At 38.1% G+C, this 19,212-nt stretch overlaps 1 protein-coding gene across 18 annotated transcripts in view; it reads left to right on the top strand.

Annotated features, from left to right (window-relative positions):
• MYT1L (myelin transcription factor 1 like) overlaps window positions 1-19,212 on the top strand; it is a 301,101-nt gene that overhangs the window by 153,298 nt on the left and 128,591 nt on the right. The gene's annotated exons all lie outside the window — the stretch shown is intronic.

Raw genomic sequence — 19,212 nt, 5'->3', positions numbered from 1 at the left:
GCTTGGCTCTAGTTTTTTTCTTAGTACTCGTATGCTTCTCAAGATGGTGGCTTCTAAGTATTTTAACAGTCCATCCCTTTTGTTTTCTGCCATACATCCCTCAGTTTTGTCTCCTCTTCTGATTTATGTTTCTTTTCTTTTGCTAAAGGCACAGAAGGAAAGGTGATAAGCAGCGAGGGCATGAGGGGAAGAGTCATAGCACTGACCTCCAACCTGTTCCACAGTCATGAGAGAGGTGAAAACAAAGAGAGAAAATAGTTTGGGCTAATGGCCAACAAAAGCAGGCAATGCCAGCTGCATTACTAGGGAGCCAGAAAACAGGGCAGAAAGCCAGAGCATAAGGCCAAGTGCTAGAGGTTAGGCAGGCCTGGTCTCCAGTCAAACCCTCTTGCATGGACTTGTTAAAACTCCAATCAAATTAACATAAAATATATATATATTTGCATGTAATAAGAGTCTCATTCTGTATAATTCCCCTCATCATACAATAAAAACCCTGGAGTTTCTCCACTCTCCCTGTCCCCCAGCCTATTCTCACCTGCTGCTTACACCTAAGGGCTTTTCATCCGCTGTTTCACTGGCCTGTGTGCTGTATGGGAAGTTCTAGCCTGGTCAGAAACTCACAGGAAGTGAGCTCAAAATTACTGTATGACCATCCTTTACCCAGCCAGCAGAAATAAATGTCACTTTTTACCAAATCAGAATAAAGCAACACTTTAAAATAACAGGTCTTGGAATGTGGAAACAACTATTCATTGAGCATATTTTGACTAAGAAGTTGTGATTTTTTCATGTAGATTCTACAAAGAAATGTAAAAAAAATGTTGAATATAGTAATTAATACTTCAGCCACTGATGTCTAAATAATCTGACATGATTACTGTTGTAGTTGCCATTTGCTGTTCCTTATTATCATCATTTATTGTAGCATAGAAAGGTTATGGGCACATGATTGGTGAAGACAGATATAGAAACATATTAACAATCAAATATTGTATACACTGAGAAAAATAAGGCATGTTTAGCTTCTCTTTTCATCAAAACAGAACTAGAGCTGAAAGTGTGGTTTGAGTGTTTAAAGGCATTTTCAGAAGTGTATTTCCCAGAAAGTTGGAGATGCAATGAAAATGTGTCTGCCTTTCACATGGTTCATTGCTTTTTTCTCCCAGGGAGATTCCACATCACCCTTGGCCTGTGACTGCACAGGTGCATCTTACAGTAAATAAATTTTGTGTGCTAGTGAACTAAGGACAAATGGCAGTGACACAGAAGTCCAGAACAGTGACAGCAGCGATGTCACCTGCTACCACCAGAGAAACAGGGCATCACCCCTTCCACTCCTTCTAGTCCCATCTCAGTTCTGAAGTGACTAGATCTTATGCTACTTGCTTTAACTATGGAGAAAGTTAGTTGCTTTCATTTCTCACAAGCCTCTCATTCATGTATCTCTCTGTCTTTTGTATAAGCCCCCTTTAAGTCTGCCTGGAGCCTTCTCTTCTCAAGGCTGAACCACCCCAACTCTCTCAGCCTGTCTTTATAGGAGAGATGTTCTAGTCCTTTAATCGGTTTGAGACAGAATCACATAATTAAGAGTGCTGGAGAACACTTAGTCTTGGGGGTTGATTGTTGATAAAGGAGTGCTGGACTGTGGCAAAACAACCAGTAGTACTTCTGGTGAACCTTAGGTAGGAATTGCAGATGCTCTTTTAAACAGCTTGTAGCTACAGGTATGTAACTATTTCGTAGGGTGCCTGCATGTATGAGGCCTGAGAGACTCGCCCAAGTTCAGTTTATCCCTTCTCAATGGCAATTTACAGGTGAAGCAGATCCAATCCAGGAACTTTGTTTCTGTGTCAGGCTCACTGTATCGGAACTGTCGTAGTCTCCACCTCTGAAGTATATTTGTGTCTCTCAGATAAGCTGTGGCATTACCTTTCAGTGCTAACGCCATTTTAAGGAGTAACAGCCCGTAGCTGTTTCCGGCTACTTGTTCCTGCGCTGTGCTACAGGTTGCTACCCCCTTAATTATGGTAATACAGCTAAGCGGTGCTTACCTGAAAACCAAAAGAGGGATATTTTCAATGCCTAACCACAAATAGTTATTCATCAAGATGCTTTACAGGCATAGAAATGAGGGGTTAGATCAGGAAATGGTCTTCTTAAATCTGTTTCACTGCTAATTTACCTCCATCAGGAAAAGGTTTTGACCTTCCTATGCCAGTGTTCTCTCTCCTCTAGTTTCAGAGATGCTGTTTCCTGAGCTTGTTCAGATGCAAATATCACATGCCTCAAAGGTAACCAAAGTTCGATAACTTTTCCCCCTTTGGTAAGGGGCTTGGCCAGCCATCAATGAATCATTAATCCATTGTCAGGTAAAACACTAGTAAGGCACCATTGTTTGGTCAGAAAATGCTCAAAGCTCAGTATGATGATCTCGACAGACTGAATGATGTATTTCATATAAATGTGCAAATTAGCAACCCCATTTCCTACAGGCACAACTGAGATAACTCATTGCCTCTTGTTTCTTGTTTGAGAATGGTGTAACAGTAACTTAATCACTTTGAGATGATGTTTAGCCTGTCCACCATGTCTTTCAGGGGTACTGTTGACAACAGTTACTTGGAAATGTTCATCCTCACATGGGTGAAGGATGACTTTGTACAAATGCAGTGGTACTGATGCACAGTTTCCTTAGGGAAGCTGCACCTCAGAAAGCCTGATGAGCCTGCTTACAGCTTGGGCTAAAATTTGTTCATCTTTTGATAGGGAAGCTACATACTTGCCTAGGCCCTATCATTAATCCCTGTTGACATTCAATACTTCTATATTATACTTTTCCTCATGGAGAATGCCATGGATGGGTTTTGTCTTTCTCCCTCTGGCAGTTCCATGATCTCCATTTCTTTTTCTTTCTCTTCGTTCGGTCTGAAAGACCTTGTTTGCCTCATGAATACACCATTTCAGTTAGAAGGGACCTACTCATGATTTGCTGTTTTCTACCACGTGGCCGATGAGCCTAATAAGGAGCAGAAGATATCACTGCAAGGTCTAGCAGTGTCTCTGCTGGGCTTAGCATATTGTTCTGTTTGCTGTAAGACTTCCTGCTAAAAAGTACTCCAGATACTTTGCAAACACCTCAAGCATTGGGCACATCTGATCAGAAAAAATAAGTGTGCTAGGTCCAGCAGCAAGCCCAGATAAGTTCCAGGGAAATCAACAAAAGTAATAGCACAAACTTGCCGACAGGTAGGAGAGAAAACTTACTCAAACAGTCTAAAACTTTTTTTTTCTTCAGATATAAGGAAGTTTAAGGACTATGCTGGTTCTATTTTTCAACAGTTCATTAACACTAAAAGCGTTTATGTGTCCATACCAACAATTCTATTAATCTTACAACTTTTATGCAAAAAGTCCAAAGAACTGGCATGAACCCTCACAACCCAAATAGAGGCATTGTGTTGCTACAGTGCGAGTTAGTTGTAAATGGTCTGTCCATTCTTGAAACCAAGGCTTGCACAGCCGTTGGTGGGTCTTTGGACATCAGTATTAGTAGAATTTTAATACCACACATACTTTAGATTTCCGTATAAAAGGTAGATGCTTTTTTTAATTCACCATCTGTGTAGTGAAATCAATAATAGGAAAAATAGGCTCTGCTTTAATTAGCTGTAGTTGCTCAATTAATTAGTTTGAGATTATACAGTACCTGTATTCATACACTGGGCAGCTTCACAACTGTGTAAGGCCTTATTCTTGCAGAATTTTATGTATCTACTAAGGCAGTAGTTTACATATGTTCCTTTGAGGCACAGTCATAACTGTTTTCTTTGGCTCCAGCATTATGTGTAGTATTGTATTATGTGTATTTTTATTCTTGCAATGACTGCCTCATGCATCAGCTGTTCTGAGATCCAGCACCATGGTGTGAGATGGATAGCCTGTTATTTTTCCCTTGTGTTGGGATTCCCACTCATTTCCATGGAAACCTGAAAACCAGGAGGAATAAAGCACAGAAGCTATTGCTATGTTACAGTGCTGTGCAGCTTGAAAAAGCAGACATCACCATGGTGCCTCTGAATGCTGGTATAGCTGTAGGTTTGTCTGGATTCCTAGCCTAAAACCTGTATTTTAAGGGATTTAGGTTTTAGATTTATTCTTACTCAAACCTAGTTTTACTTTCTTCATAAAGAGAAATGTGTTATAAACACACCTTACATACATACATTTATTAATACCAATAGAAGGGGCACACATGCATGTAAATGCATATAGAAGTATGTAGACATATGTGCATACATTCACATGCATACATACACAGACACATGCACATATGTCTCAGACAAAAACATAATAAAAAATAAAGCTATTAAAATCTGTAAGAAGTGTATAACTGGTTCATGCAGTAATTTTAATGGCTGTCATTTTGAAGGCTTTTCTTAATCAAAAAGAAACAAAACCCCACAGCAGTATAATGTGTTCTGGATCGATAATGAAATATATATGAATGACTAAATACACTTTTTAGCAAAATAACTTAAAATATATGTATGTCTCCTCCACAAAAAGTCAGAAATGTAAGCATTTAATTTTCCTCACAAGCAGCTGGGGCACAACAAATGCTGGGAGTATAGAGACATCCAAAAGAGATAATGAAATTGGAGGTGAAAAATAATGTAGAAAATAAATGAACATGAAGAAACAGATCAGAAGACAGAACCGATCAGGGCAACCATTTTGAGTATTACTTTCCCTGTGCTTTCTCTGTGCTACTTTTCAAATCGCACTGATAACCCTAGGTAGCATATGATGATAATGCTTGCTGCAACCTCTGCTACTAGTTTTTACTTCTTTCTTTTATGTTGTAGCAGGAATATCTGACTGCATTTTGAAATGATCTGTCCTATGGTTATTTTTTTCAACCGTAAATACACAGAGTTTGGAACACTGACTGAAAGAATGTGAAAAATTAATTTGGAGATACCCAGTGTGATTAAAAATACAGTTCCCCCTTCAGATTGCTTATGCTTCAGTTCACAAAAGAGTATGATGCATGAACACGAGAGAAGAAGAACAAGAGTAGTTGCAAAACTGCTATTATATAAAATATCTATCGATGTCCTCAGTGATTTCAAAGGAGTAAACCTTCTGAAAATAGGCATTAAATGCAAAGAGTTTAAGCTACATGTAAATTCCTGTAGCTTTAATTTCCCACTCTCTGGCTTTCAGCTCTAAGAGCTGCCTCATCAATAGCAATCAGAAGGTTCTAGGACCTGGGTGGACTTTTAAGATTTGTGACTGCATCCTGTAGGTAGGCAATGTCAGCTAATCCCATAAGCATACTATTGTGGACTGACTTTGGAGAACTTTAAAAGAGAAGAATGGAGATTTTTCTAGGGTATTTATTTAGCCTAGGCTTCTCTCATTCTCATGTAACAGTTCTCTGATCTGAGTGTCAAATTTGTAGCTTTTAAGAGTGAAAAGGGATAGGTATTGCATAAAATAAATGTTAAACTCATGTGGAAGCGGTAAGGCTCTGATTTAACCTCCAGAATAACTACTAAATCTAGTGCTGTCAGAAATTTGTGGTGTTTTTCTGATTTGCAGTTCCCATTCTGCTGAGAATGCATAATTAGCAAGGAAAAAGAAAAGTCTAAGTAATTTCATGACTTGTTATGAAGATGCAATTTCTGCCTTTGTTTCCACTAATATTCAATTTCTTCCCTCCAGTTCAAATAATACCATGTTCAGTTAAAAAGAAAGACTCTATTTTTGAGAAATCTAATTGTATTACTATGTCTTTTGAAACTCTTCTCCACCGTGTTTTTGTCCTTATGTATCTTCAGGCAGTTTTAGTGTCATAGAATCATAAAATCATAGAATCATAGAATTATAGATTCATAAGTTCATAGATTCATTCTATGGGTTGGAAGGAATCTTAAATATCATCTAGTTCCAACCGCCCTGTCATGGGCAGGGACACCTTCCACTAGACCAGGTTGCTCAAAGACCCCTCCAACCTGGCCTTGAACACTGTCAGGGATGGGGCAGCTACAACTTTTCTGGGCAACCTGTGCCAGTGCCTCAGCACCTTCACAGTAAAGAACTTCTTCCTAATGTCTAATCTAGATCTACCCTCTTCCAGCTTAAAGCCATCACCCACCTGTACTATTACTACATGCCCTTCTAAGAAGTCCCTCTCCAGCTTTCTTGTAGGCCCCCTTAGAGATGCTCCAGCCCTCTGATCATCGTTGTGGCATCCTCTGGTCTCACTCCAACATGTCTTTGTCCTTCTTCCCTTGGGGATCTCAGAAGGTGAACAAATGCAGGCTCTAGTGTTTGTATTTAGCCAATCTCCAGCTAGATTTTTGCTTCCTGTGGCTTTCTTCTCTGTTTGCATGGAAACAGTAAGATGTTTTCATGTAAAGTAGTTCTGGGGTATACATTGCCTACCTTTTTTCACTGGGAGCTGTTAGGCTAAATATCTCTGCTCAGCTTTGAAAAAATGAGCCTATGTGTACATGTTATTACTTGTATTACTTGTAGTACTATAGTGCATATGGGCTGTAATCACAACCCAGAAATTTATTTTGCCAAATGCTGTAAAAACATATGCCCTGCCCTGGAAGACTTACAGTCTAAACAAATAAATATGTTTCAATTTTTACATCAGAGGGACATGACGTGTTCAAGGATCTGTGTATTTGGTTGCATTATATATAATACTCTATGTGATACCTGCATCATGTATCAACTCTTAGGGATACAGAGCTCAGATAAATAACTTTGCATTATAGCTTTGTAATATGAGGTGTTTAATTAATTATTTGGATAAATCTTTGAACAAATTTTGACCTTTTTTATTCTGAAGGTCTTCTGCAGACATGCCAGCCACTGGTTTATGCAAAAGGTTGTTACAACTTCATAAAATCACAAAAACGAGAAGCACTAAGCCTTTTTGCTGTTGCAAATTTTATAATGGCAGATTCCCCTCCTGTTGCTGGCACTATTCCTTTTCCATAGGTGGAAAGAACAGACAGAAGTTTGGACATCCTGTTTCAATGTCTTTGAGAGCCAGAATCCCTTTTCTTCATGAACTACTTTCTTTGCATTTGCCAAGAAACATTCTCTCACCCAGACAGTATAACTGTATTAAAAGTAGATAGTCTCCTCAGAAATGGTGCCTCAGATCCTGAATTTCATGTTAAAGATTTAACATGGAATTTCAGAAGAAAAAAAGCCCAGAAAACAGGAAATCACTTGCATGCTCCAACCCTCACTTTGTCCTGCATCAGATCAACTCTTTCAGAGTGTATGTAAAATAATGCTCATACATACTTCTATAAGTCTTCCTAGGTTTATCTCTCTTACTCAAGGATGGAAAGGGAGCTCTTGTTATGCAGGATTCACTTCAGTCCTCTCACCTAGTTGTCAAAACAAAACCTAATGATGCAGTTTCCCATCTTTACAACATGAATCAAGGAGATAAAATCTTTACACCACTGGTCCTGCATGGCTGGTGGTTTAATAGGAGAGTATGTCACAAAACTGACATTATGGATGTAGAGACATAATTTTGAAAGTCTCAGTTTTCGTTCTTTTATTCTGGTATAGTACAAATATGAACAGAGATAATCAGATTCTTTCTCACTGTTACCTGAGTAACTGTTTTGACTTAAGTTAGAAAGCAAAGTTTCAACTGAGGGCAGAATATGGCCAATTCTATCGATTTGGTCTTGTTTGACCATTTGAATTATTTAACAACATCAGCAAAATTCTTTCTAATTCTTAAAACTGCTTCAGACAGCGTAAGTTTCTGAAGCAGGAAGTCTCTTTTGTGTCTGGTTAAGAATTAATGTACTTTTCAATTTGCTTTACAAAAAATCCCTATTTATAATAATAGAATTTACAGGTGCTCCAGTGTCATACTGATGGCAAGAAATGAAAGAAAATGGAAAAATGTAATAAATACATATTAAGAAATTGAATTAAATTGCTTCCAGGCCATCCTTTTATTCCAGGAGTTAAAGAGACACTGTTTAAATCAGTTTAATTTTATTCCAAAACTCCTGCAAACACTGAAATCACTAACTATGCTGGTAATAAGAGGCCTGCTTTAACGTATGTCTCGTATAGGCCTTGTATAGGCCACTATGTCACTATGCAGCAGTTACACTTGCTGTCATTTTGGGTTTTGCTGCACATGTTAAGCTACAAATTCCTATACATCTGGGCTTTATTCTTCTCTCTTTTTTTTTTTCTTTCCTTCCCCCCCACCTCTGAAATTGTTATAAAGAAGTCTTGGGCAGAGAACTACCAATGAATATTCATTATTGTTTTCTTGTAGTGTCCTTTTTTATCTTTTGAGCATTCTGTAGTATAGTTTTAGTGTTAAAAGTATGCAAGTTATTGAACTGAAGTAGGTGCTCTTGTTTTATGCAACAGCTGCAGTAACGTGTGATCCTGTTTAATTTATGCTAATTATGTTATCAGTGTCATGATTGATATTTTGCTTGTCTGTCTTATTAATTTATCCGCTAATTGTTGCATTTCTAATAGCTATAAGCTATTTATAACATACCCTTTGATAAGCATAATGGCCTGCACACTAATAGGAACAAACATTTCTGATACCGTGTAGTTCTGTAATAGTACTCTTGCCATCTCTGTGATTAGGCAAAACCTAAAACCAGAAATGAGCTTTCATTGTTGTGTAGTAGTGAATGGGAAAGAAGGGAAGCTAGTCTGTTTAACCTGATAGCAACAGCAATTAGTTAGTTTTAAAAGACCAAGAGATTTTTTTTTTACTATCCTGCTTTCAGTGTGAAGACTGATAATTTACTAAACTGCAAGGCCTGTATAAGGTTTTTTTTAGAATTAAACAGAAGGTGTAATTAATACATTTCTTCTTTCTTTACCTGAAGTACTTGTCTTTTGCATGGTACATATTCACTAGAGTTAGTTCATGTTTAATCGTGTTTAATCAAAACCTTAAACATGAGTCCCATCTTTTTAATAACACTTGTATTTCACGTGGTGCTTTGGTCTGTTTTGTTCTGAAGTGCTTATAGTTGTCTTCATTAATTTTCAGTCTGATTCAGTGCTGGTGAAGATACTACTTTTGTCTATACAGTAGTATACGGATGCTATATGAGATTAGTGAATTCAGAATGTGAATTAGTTGTGGTATATTTATGAGTTTTGGGTACTAGAAACCAGATTTTAAAATCTAGTATCCTAGGTTTTGTAGGCAGACAAATTGCATGTGTGTATGTTATCGCATACTTATATTCACTACTATCTGTTTGTGTACATTGTGACTTGCCTTATACAAAAGCCCATTGTGGTTATCTTAGGTCATACATATCTGTATATGCTTCTCAGTGAAAGACGGCCTACATGACAGTACTAAGTATGTTTAAATTCGTTGTTCAAAGCTGATCTATTTTCTCCTTGGATTCAGAAAAATATGTATTTTTATAAATTCCCTCTTTAAAGGGTGAATTAGTCCAAGGTAAACCAACAGACTGCTCAATTTAATTACAGGCTCAGATAATGTAGATAAGTTCTGGAGAGTAAACCCCAATCCAATTAAAAAAATTGCACAAGATGTGCAAACAGGCATGGTATTTTTAGTTCAGAAATCCTGTTCCCTCTTGAAGGGAGGCCAGGGTGAGCCTGCCACTGGCTGTGGCAGAACTGGAAGTCAAATTTGCCAAGCAAAGTGGGACAGTTGAAGTCTTTTCTTTTTTCCCCTCTCATTTTCCATAATGATCTTTTGGTTCACAGCTCTTAAGAGCTGTAACTCTTACAACTCTGCTTCTGGCTGAATTGTGGGAACAAGTCAGTGACTTTATGTTTCTGCAGAGCTGTGCACCCTTTTCCAAGCTGTTTGCCAGGCATAGCTCTGGGAGGTTTTTCCCCATGAAAGGGCCTCTAGGCCTGACTTGAATGTGGGTGATTCAAGCTAACAAAGAGGTTGAAACACAGCACGATTGTGATTACAGTCATTAGGACATTCAAAGTTAAAGCTAAAACTAAAGTTATGACTGCTTTGACCTGAATTTCCATGAATGCACTTTGCCTTTTTATTGTGTGGTCCTATTTGTGCATACGATGATAGGTACTACACTACATGCTCTTCAATATTGATAGAGGTTATTAAAGTGTCCTACATTTGGCTTGTTCTTTATTCTCCTAGGATTTTAATGATAATTTAAAAATGTGTAGTGCTAGTATATTATATGAGAGTTACAGAAAAGACTGGGTTACGGCCCTTCATGTGTAGTTACATTTCAGTTAATAAAATATGTGCTTATAGAAACATGCACACAAAATATTAGACAAATAGAAATATGGAAATTTCCATTAGGTTGCTATACCAAAAAGACCACTGTATATGCTTATAAGATTTATTTTAAGTAAAGGTGCATTGGTGCTTGTTCAGAGCATATACTTCTGTGAAATTAATCTTTAATGTTAAATTCTGTGAGTTAAATGTAAACCTGTATTTTGGAGCATATCACACCTCAGGGTGTGCACATAGGCAGTTGGTGTCGGTACAAGTTACACATGCTTATCAGGGGTGGAACTAGCCTGTCTTTGTAGAGATCGTACACCTATCTTGCAAGTCTTTCCTAAGCCAGTGGGGTTTAAGCCTAACAGTGAAAGCATAGAACATTTTGTGTTGCTTACGAGCCCTGTGAGAACATACATTAGTTGGGTTTGTTTGTATGTTTTGGTTTTTTTTTGTGATTGGTGGATTATGAAATGCAAAATTTAACTCTTTTATGGAATATGGCCCTGATTCTTTGAGCCACAGCCATTGAGTACAAACCAAGATCAGTTCCCTGGAGATCCGGTAGGGAAAGAGGTCACTTAAGCTCCTCAGAGATAATCTCAGAACACATCGGAACTATTTCTATCTTGCAAAACATTTAATTTCCATATCCATTGATCCAGAAAGAAAATGCCAGACCAGTACAAATAGTTTTACTGTCATTGGAAAGGTAAACACAGATGAATTGTCAACAGATCTAGTTTAAATGGATTTAACTTGATCCATTCCAAAATGGACTTGAGGTTGCACATTTATTTGCCTTTTATGAGCTATTAGATACTGCTCAGCAGTCTAGAAGAAAAAAACCCGCGAGTTGCAGGGCTGGAATGTAGCAAATACGGAAGTGAACATGCTTACATTGCTCTGTAACATGAACTCAAGTTTAGCTTAGTTACCATTTGCCAAGACTTTCCCACATCATCATGCCCCATTTTTAAAAGTTTGAAACTCTACTGTTGGCAGGTAGCAGGTGTGACGAATGGAAGTGATATAATAATCTTTTGTGAAATCCTTTTTAGTTTCTTCATGTCAGTGAAATTTAACTCTTTAGGTCTCAATAAGTCTTACTGGCCTCTTAATTTCTGAAAAATAAAATTTTCTAATGCGTTTTTTAAAGAGTGCTCTTTTAAAGCACTCTTCTCACTAAATTGTTTCCATAATAGATAAATCTAGGTCTGCCATGAACTAAATTATTTTTCTGCTTTTGTTTTGTGCAAAATATAATAAATTGCCACACTTCAACTTCAGAATTATATTTCTGATGCCATATACCTGTCATTTTTTAACACGCTGCATTTGGAAACAGGATTTTTAGAGGAAAGTAAATCATGTCAGATCCAATGTCTCAAAGATAGGCAAGGCTGCTGCTGCTCTGTGTTCCCAAGTCCTACCAGTAGCAAAGCTGAAGATCTGAAGATGCATTCCAATGTGAAGAATAAATGCCTCTCCAGTCAGAAATGCTTATACATAGGGGAAAAAAAACCCAACATGGCTGACTTTGAAGTTCTTGAGACTTCAGTGTTGCATGGTACTGTTAGCATGCACTGGCACTCCCCATCCTGATCATTCGCAGAGCAAGCAGCCTGCTACGGGACCATACTTGAGGGCTGGTTAAAGGACAGTGTGATTGCACTCCAGCCTCATGGTTGCACTTTCTTTTCTTCATAGTTGTACGTGAAGGCATGGGGTAAGGCATAGATCAAGATATTTAGAATTAAATACTAGGACCTGGTATCTAATACTGTGAGTGCTTATAAATTGTTTGAAGACAAAACTAAAGATTTTATTGGCTTTTGAAACAAGGCTATTTCGGAGGGATTTGAGTTGCTCAGCTTTGCGGACATATTCTAGATCTCTTCTTCCAGTTGGAAGTTCTAGTGGCACTACATGTCATGTCCCAAAGCTTAGTCACTGAGCAGATCCAAAGCATCTTTACGCAGCCACAGACAGAGGAAAGGAAATCTTCTCTCATAAGAAAGAAGTGCCATAGGTCCAGTGCCATTTCTTCTTATCTCTAATTTCCACACTACTTTTTCATTCCTTGAATCTAAGAATGTAAAAAAACTAGTAAGAGAATGATGCTCAAATCAGCTGTATGCACTCTTTGTCTTTTCCACTTCAACTAATATGATGTCAATGAAAAATACTTGAAAGTGTTTCCTGCCTTCCTTCCAGAATAATTGAATGACTCCCAAATGTATTTCCTCACAAAAAGAGTATCTGGTGAACTTGTGAGTTTAACCAAATTTCTGCTTGTTCTGGCCTGCATTTACAGATTTTGCTTCAGCTTGCACCGTTCTTCTGAAAATTGAAGGATTGGATCCCCTCTTTGCATTATAGCAGGAAAATTACTCAAAGTTTGAGAACAAGTCCTGAGGATATATTCTCCTATTATTCTGCAAGAAGGACTCTCTTTGATATTAATAAAAGCTTTGTGTGTTCACCACAAGTGGAAGAGGACAAAGGGGTAATTTATATTCTAGTCATTAATTTGTCCACGTGCCTATTCGGTCACTTTGTAATATATACCATCAACTTCTAACTTTTATCTTTGTAGAGCTCCCTCTGGAACTCTGCTCTAAGAAGGCCTGGTTGTATGTTAGTATTTTCCTGAAGGGAAGATTCAAATACGATAATTCTTTTATACAGTTTGCCTCTTTACTGAAAAGGGTGTTACAGAATATTTGAACTAAATTTCAGATGTCCATGCCAAGAAGGCACGTGGGTGTGTGGGGAAAAAGATTGGAAAGGACATGGAAATGTTTTCTTTTCTGTCTGACTTTTTCTTAAACATTCCAGTAGCTTCCTAAAGTAACTTTCTATCCTGCAGTTTTGTCTTTTGTCTTGCAGATCTTGTAATCAGAAACAAGCAAATTAAATATATTTGGGAGAATTATACAGGTTTTCTGTCAAAACCAAGATCCTGAATGTTATTCTGCTCTGTTAAGAGCAGTAATAGGCCACATTTAATTAAAAGGATTTAAATATTAAGAACTGATTTTAAAGAAACAACTTTTAAGAACTGGCTATGCAAATACAGTCATAATCACATACAAGAATACTGTGTGAAAAGCCATGTTAAAGTGGAAGTAAATGACATCTACTGCTCTCCCTTCATCCACAAATGCGGTCATTTTATCCTAGAATGCAATTAGCCTACAAGACTATGATTAGTAAGGCATAAATTAAGGGTCAAATACTGTTACTGATTCAGGTTTGGTCTACCCTACTGACACCTAGGGGAGAGGGAGATCCGCTGGAGCATATTGTCATAAAAGTTGCAGCAGTAAATCCAACTGAAATGTCAATAGATTGAATAGGAAGCTCTACATTGATTCCAGGGTCATGTCTTTTCAAGCAAGCTCTTGATGTCATATGGAAAGTAAGGTTTTCTGCATACACATCGGGAGCAGGTTTAGGTTAACTTAGAATCACAGAATGGTTAAGGTTGGAAAGGACCTTAAGATCATCTAATTCCAGCCCCCTGCCTTTGGCAGGGACACCTTCCACTAGACCATGTCGCCCAAGGCCCTGTCCAACCTGGCCTTGAACACTGCCAGGGATGGAACATTCACAACTTCCTTGGGCAGCCTGAGTTCCTCACCACTCCCACAGTAAAGAACTTCTTCCTTATATCTAACCTAAATCTCCCCTGTTAAAGTATGAACCCATTGCCCCCTGTCCTATCATTACAGTCCCTGAGGAAGAGTCCCTCTTCAGCATCCTTATAGGCCCCCTTCAGATACTGGAAGGCTGCTATGAGGTCTCCACGCAGCCTCCTCTTGTCTAGGCTGAACAGCCCCAACTTTCTCAGACTGTCTTCATACGGGAGGTGCTCCAGCCCCCTTATCATCCTCGTGGCCCTCCTCTGGACTTGTTCCAACAGCTCGCTGTCCTTTTTATGTTGAGGACACCAGAACTGTACGCAGTACTCCAAGTGAGGTCTCACGAGAGCAGAGTAGAGGGGCAGGATCACCTCCTTCAACCTGCTGGTCATGCTTCTTTTGGTGCAGCTCAGGGTACGGTTGGTTTTCTGGGCTGCAGTTGCACACTGCTGGCTCATGTTCAGTTTCTCATTGACCAACCCCCCCAACTTGATCTGCATGTTTTAATTCCCCAGTTTTCACCTCATTTTCCTTTGCTCCGTGATTTTAGCATTTCCAGATGAAACTATATATGTGGCCCTTTTTGTGTCAAATAGTTTAAAATATAAATTTATTAAAAATAAAAAACCCCATAGTGCCTAAATGCTGGGTCATTTTAGGCTTAAGAGCATTGAGAAGCAATGTAAGGACACATGAAGTGCTATCTTAATGTACTTCTGGAATAGTGCCACAACTTCGTAGTTTAAGTACCATGGTAGCGAACACATGCTAACCGCTGATATTTTTAGTTGTCTAAAACAAATTTAAATTTTCAGTTAACTTGTATTGATATATACTCTGCATCTTGTTGCTTCTTAATATTTGGATTTTCCTTTTCTTTCTTCTGGATCATGTGAATGAGTTCGGATTAACACAGAACTTAATGTCAATTGCACAAAACAGAGGAATAGCTCCTTTAAGTAGATTATAGATACATTGCAACAAAATCTTGTCCTGTACCTTCAGTTTAGGATATTATTTTCTTATTTGTTTTACACAGTGGTCTTTATAATTTTGATTTGTTTGGTTTTTATTTTTGAGAGTGGAGGTCAGCATGCTGAAAGAGTGTAGTTATTGTCTTTCGTGTAGTAAAGAGTATGTCATAAAGCACAGAGACATTCGGGGACCCACTGAAGTCATTGGTAAATATACCATGTACCAAATAGGTTCAATAGTATTTCACAAACCGTATCTGGCTTCAAAAGACTTGTTCAGATTATCAGGAGACATACTTGAAAATACCATTGTTAGAAAACTAATTGCTTTTGGAATACACAGACATGCTGAATGAGGTATGTTAGAATTTGGGTTTTCCTGGTATGTTCTGAGGAGAGAAGTATAAGGTCAATTTACAATTTCTTTTAGGAAGACTTCACAAAGTACTAATATAGTATGGGATACATTGCTGACATAAACTATATATAATATTCCAGGTCATATTTCTTTGATTATGAGAATGCAGAAGCATTTTAACTGTGGGAAATTCATTTGACGTATTTATTTCATTCTTCCAGATACTGGATTAAAAAAGATATTCTTTAAATTCTTTCATTTTAACTTCCACACAGAAGAAATAATATTTTTTAGTTATAAAAATAAATGCTGAGCAAACTTTGGCTATAAAAGTAGAACAGGTATCTTACCTATAGAAATTTGAATCTTCCATCATGGCTGGCTGAAAATCTGCCTCTACTGAGTAACTCGACAGTCATAAGGAGATAAATGTTCAACTGAAGCCTTTTTTTTGTATAATCAGCTCATTACATTGTCAGGAAATCAGAATTTTTGTCTCTGAACATTTTACTTTTGTCACATAAGGAGTATATCTAATACTACTGATTAGGGAAAAGCAAGATTTCAAATAATTTTAGGAACATACTTCATTGGTAATAGCAATTATGCAATATTCTAGTATTTACCAGTACCTGCCATAGATTTTTGAGGTCATAAATATCATCTTCTACCTTTGTGTACTATAGACAGTGAATGCTCTGCCTCAGTAAACAGTGAACAATTTTTGAGAGTATTTGAGAATCCAGTTTTTGGATTTGAAGAAATCCAGGTGAGAAAAAATTGAGAAGGAAAAATTTTACAAGACCAGATCTAAGGCTCTTAGTTCATACATGGCTTTCTAGGCTTCTGATATATCGTGGCTATAGGGAAACCAGAATAATTCACTAAGCAAAGTGTTGGCTGAGCTGGAAGTTTTGGAATGAGACTGAACCATGCAGTCTCCTGTCCTCTAGCAAGAAATTCAGATACCCTGAAAATTTTAACAAGAATGGACTACCTGCCTGCAAGGGATAGAAACACTGAGGTACCTTCTCACAAGGGAGCAAAAATCACCATTTGTCCTGGAAAGGCACCTAGAGCTCTGGAACCCTCATAGTTCGCAGCCTGGAGGAAGTCCATATGGTAAGCATGTGCGCATATCTAGAGGTAGGGAGAGCAGTGCTGATTGTGAAGCTTCTGGGAGCTTAGTCTCAGATAAGTCTATGATAAGGCTCATAGCCTTAGATCTATATACTTTAAAAACCTGAAGACTCCAACAGGGTATCCAGCAAGCTAACAGAAAAATAGATAAGGTCCTGATGAAAACTTGCCCTCTATTGTTAGAAGTTACTGACCGTATCCAAGTAACTCAGTGCTTTTCTGGAAAATTAATACAGCCTTAAAGGTTGTACAGCTACGGATCACATTCTGCCCTTCAGCTGCAGCAGTGCAGAAATGGCTCATGCTCGTCTGATCCTCTTGCCTTGTTATTGCCTTATAGATTATGATCTTTCGTCTTTCAACCATGGTCCGTGTTCTTTGTTCATAGGTACAGGACCTTGGAATTGGCATGTTCTTTAGATGAGTCAAATCTGACAAATGATACAGGCCAGTATATGTAACTGGCCTGTCTCCAACGTAGTTTATCACTCTGTTAATTTCTGTGTTATCTGCATATTTCAGTAGCATATAATCTTCCAGGGTGAAGATACTGAATATTATGGGGCTAAAGCATATACCTGTGGAATTATATTAGAAAGACTGTTATTAAATACGCTTTTTTTATTCTTAATATTTGTTAACCGTGATATACATGCTGATTTTATGAAGTGCTTATTTTACTATCTGAATGTTTAGTAAGAGAAAGCAAAATATTTAAAGATGTCTCCATAATATCCTAACATAACTACCTTTATTGACCAATTTTAAAGTCTCCTTGAAGAGCATTTTCAAGGGGTTTTTGGTTACAGATTTTCAATGATAACATGTTGACTGGTGCTAATTATGTCATCATCTTGTATCCCATATTAACTCTTGTATGATGTTACTAAGGAACAACATCAGGAATATTAACTTAGTGAGCCACACCATCCCTTCAGCACTTAGTAAAGATTGCTTTAAACAGTTACAAGTACAAATTTTTTCTTCAGTTCTCCAGCATTTCCCAAGCGTACCAGGATTGCCACATATCAACAGCAATGTCTTGGAGAACTATAAGGCTGTGTTAATTTTGGGGGGTAAATGTTGTCTGGAACTTTGCTTTTAAAATAACAAATAGCTGCTTTATTTTACTTTTTAAAAATTTTCTGTTTGGTTATAAACACCAGCTATTAATTACATCCAAATAATAAAAAGAATATTTGCTTCCAAATATTTTTAAGTAATTTCTTCTTATTACCATATTTCCTATTCAACACTCGGATTTCATTCATATTTTTAGTTCTTTTTATGGCCTGACTGCCATGATTTTTCAAATACAGTGGATAGTGGTTTAGCAGTTCCCTCAGGACCCGTGGATGGATTTCAGCAGGTCCTATGGACTTGTGCATGTTCAGGTTCTTGAGATGATCTCAAACCTGATCCTCTCCTACAGCAGGCTTAAGATCTTCATTCTCCCAGTTACTGCATTTGTCTTTCGTGACTTGAGCAGCGTGGCTAGAGCACTTGCCAGTGAAGAATGAGTGAAGGCAAAGAAGTCATTGAGAACCTTAGTCTTCTTCAAATCCAGGGTAGCCAGTTCTTCCATTTCCTTTCAGAGGGGACCCACATTATCCCTAGTCTGTCTGTTGTCAGCGACATACCTATAAAGTCCTTCCTGTTATCCTTGACATCCCTGGCCAGACTCAATTCCAACTGGGCCTTAGCTTTCCTGACCTGATCCCTAACTTCGCAGACAATATCCCTGTGTTCCTCCCAGGCTGCCTATCCTTGCTTCCACCTTCTATAAGCTTCTTTCTTGTTTTTTTTTCTTCCCTTTTTTTTTTTTTTTTTTTTGCTTTTCTCAGCAGCTCCAAGTCCTCATACATCGCAAGAGTTGAAAACAATGTACTGTTTCAACAAGAGTTGAAAACAATGTACTGTTTTCTTATTAGTTAAAGAATATAATCATCTAGTGGGTAATTTTTATATACTGAAGATGCTGTTTTGTGCTTTGATATGGCAACTTGAAAAGCTTCAAAAACGTATCAAATCTTAGGAGCTCAGAAGCCTGCCAGAGTGTGGATAGGTTAAAATTTAAGATTCAGTTTAGTTGCCTGTAGTAGGTATCCACAGCCATGCCAAGTGTCTGGTGCTATAGCCAATGGGAGAGCTAGACAGCAGCAAAAGTGTCTAGAGGCTGATGCTGTCCAGCCTGAAGTAACACCCAGTAGCTGATCAGAGGAATTGTTCCTCAAGTTCCAGTGGCTTTGTTAACTAGAGGTAAGTTCGGTTGTCTAAGCACAGCCAGCTGGTGTCATTTCTGATGCCAGAGGATATCTGAAACATCTACAGAGGGCTGGCAGATACAGCAGAGGACTTACTTGTACCTTCTGTGCCTTTCTGGACTGGCAACTGAAGGCTTGGTGGGATACCTTACTGTATCTCAGGTAGCACCATTGTTGATGATGATAGAATCCTGTGCTCCTAATGCGTGTGTATACAGCTACATGTAGATGTCTTAATTTACAAATGAAACCCACTCAAAATGATGCAAAGGTCCCCTTCGGAAGACTTCACTGAAGCCCCCTTATAGATGCTGGTATTGTATTAGCTTTCGTAATGTCTGTTTATTTAAATCATCCCTTTAGAACGTATCATGCTACCAGGAACCAGATGATGGCTACCAAGAACCAGAACTACATCAGTAGCACAGAGCCTTGTGAGGCCAGCCCTTTCTTTTCATCGAGTCCCTGTCACCTACAAATTTTGTTGTGCTGACTTTCCTCCTGATGTGCTGAGGGAGCTCGGCAAAAGCAC

This window comes from Strigops habroptila, chromosome 6 (genome assembly GCF_004027225.2).
Source record: "Strigops habroptila isolate Jane chromosome 6, bStrHab1.2.pri, whole genome shotgun sequence".
NCBI classification, from domain to species: domain Eukaryota; kingdom Metazoa; phylum Chordata; class Aves; order Psittaciformes; family Psittacidae; genus Strigops; species Strigops habroptila.
Note: the sequence above shows the minus strand (reverse complement) of the source record. Positions and strands in the feature narration are given on the sequence as shown.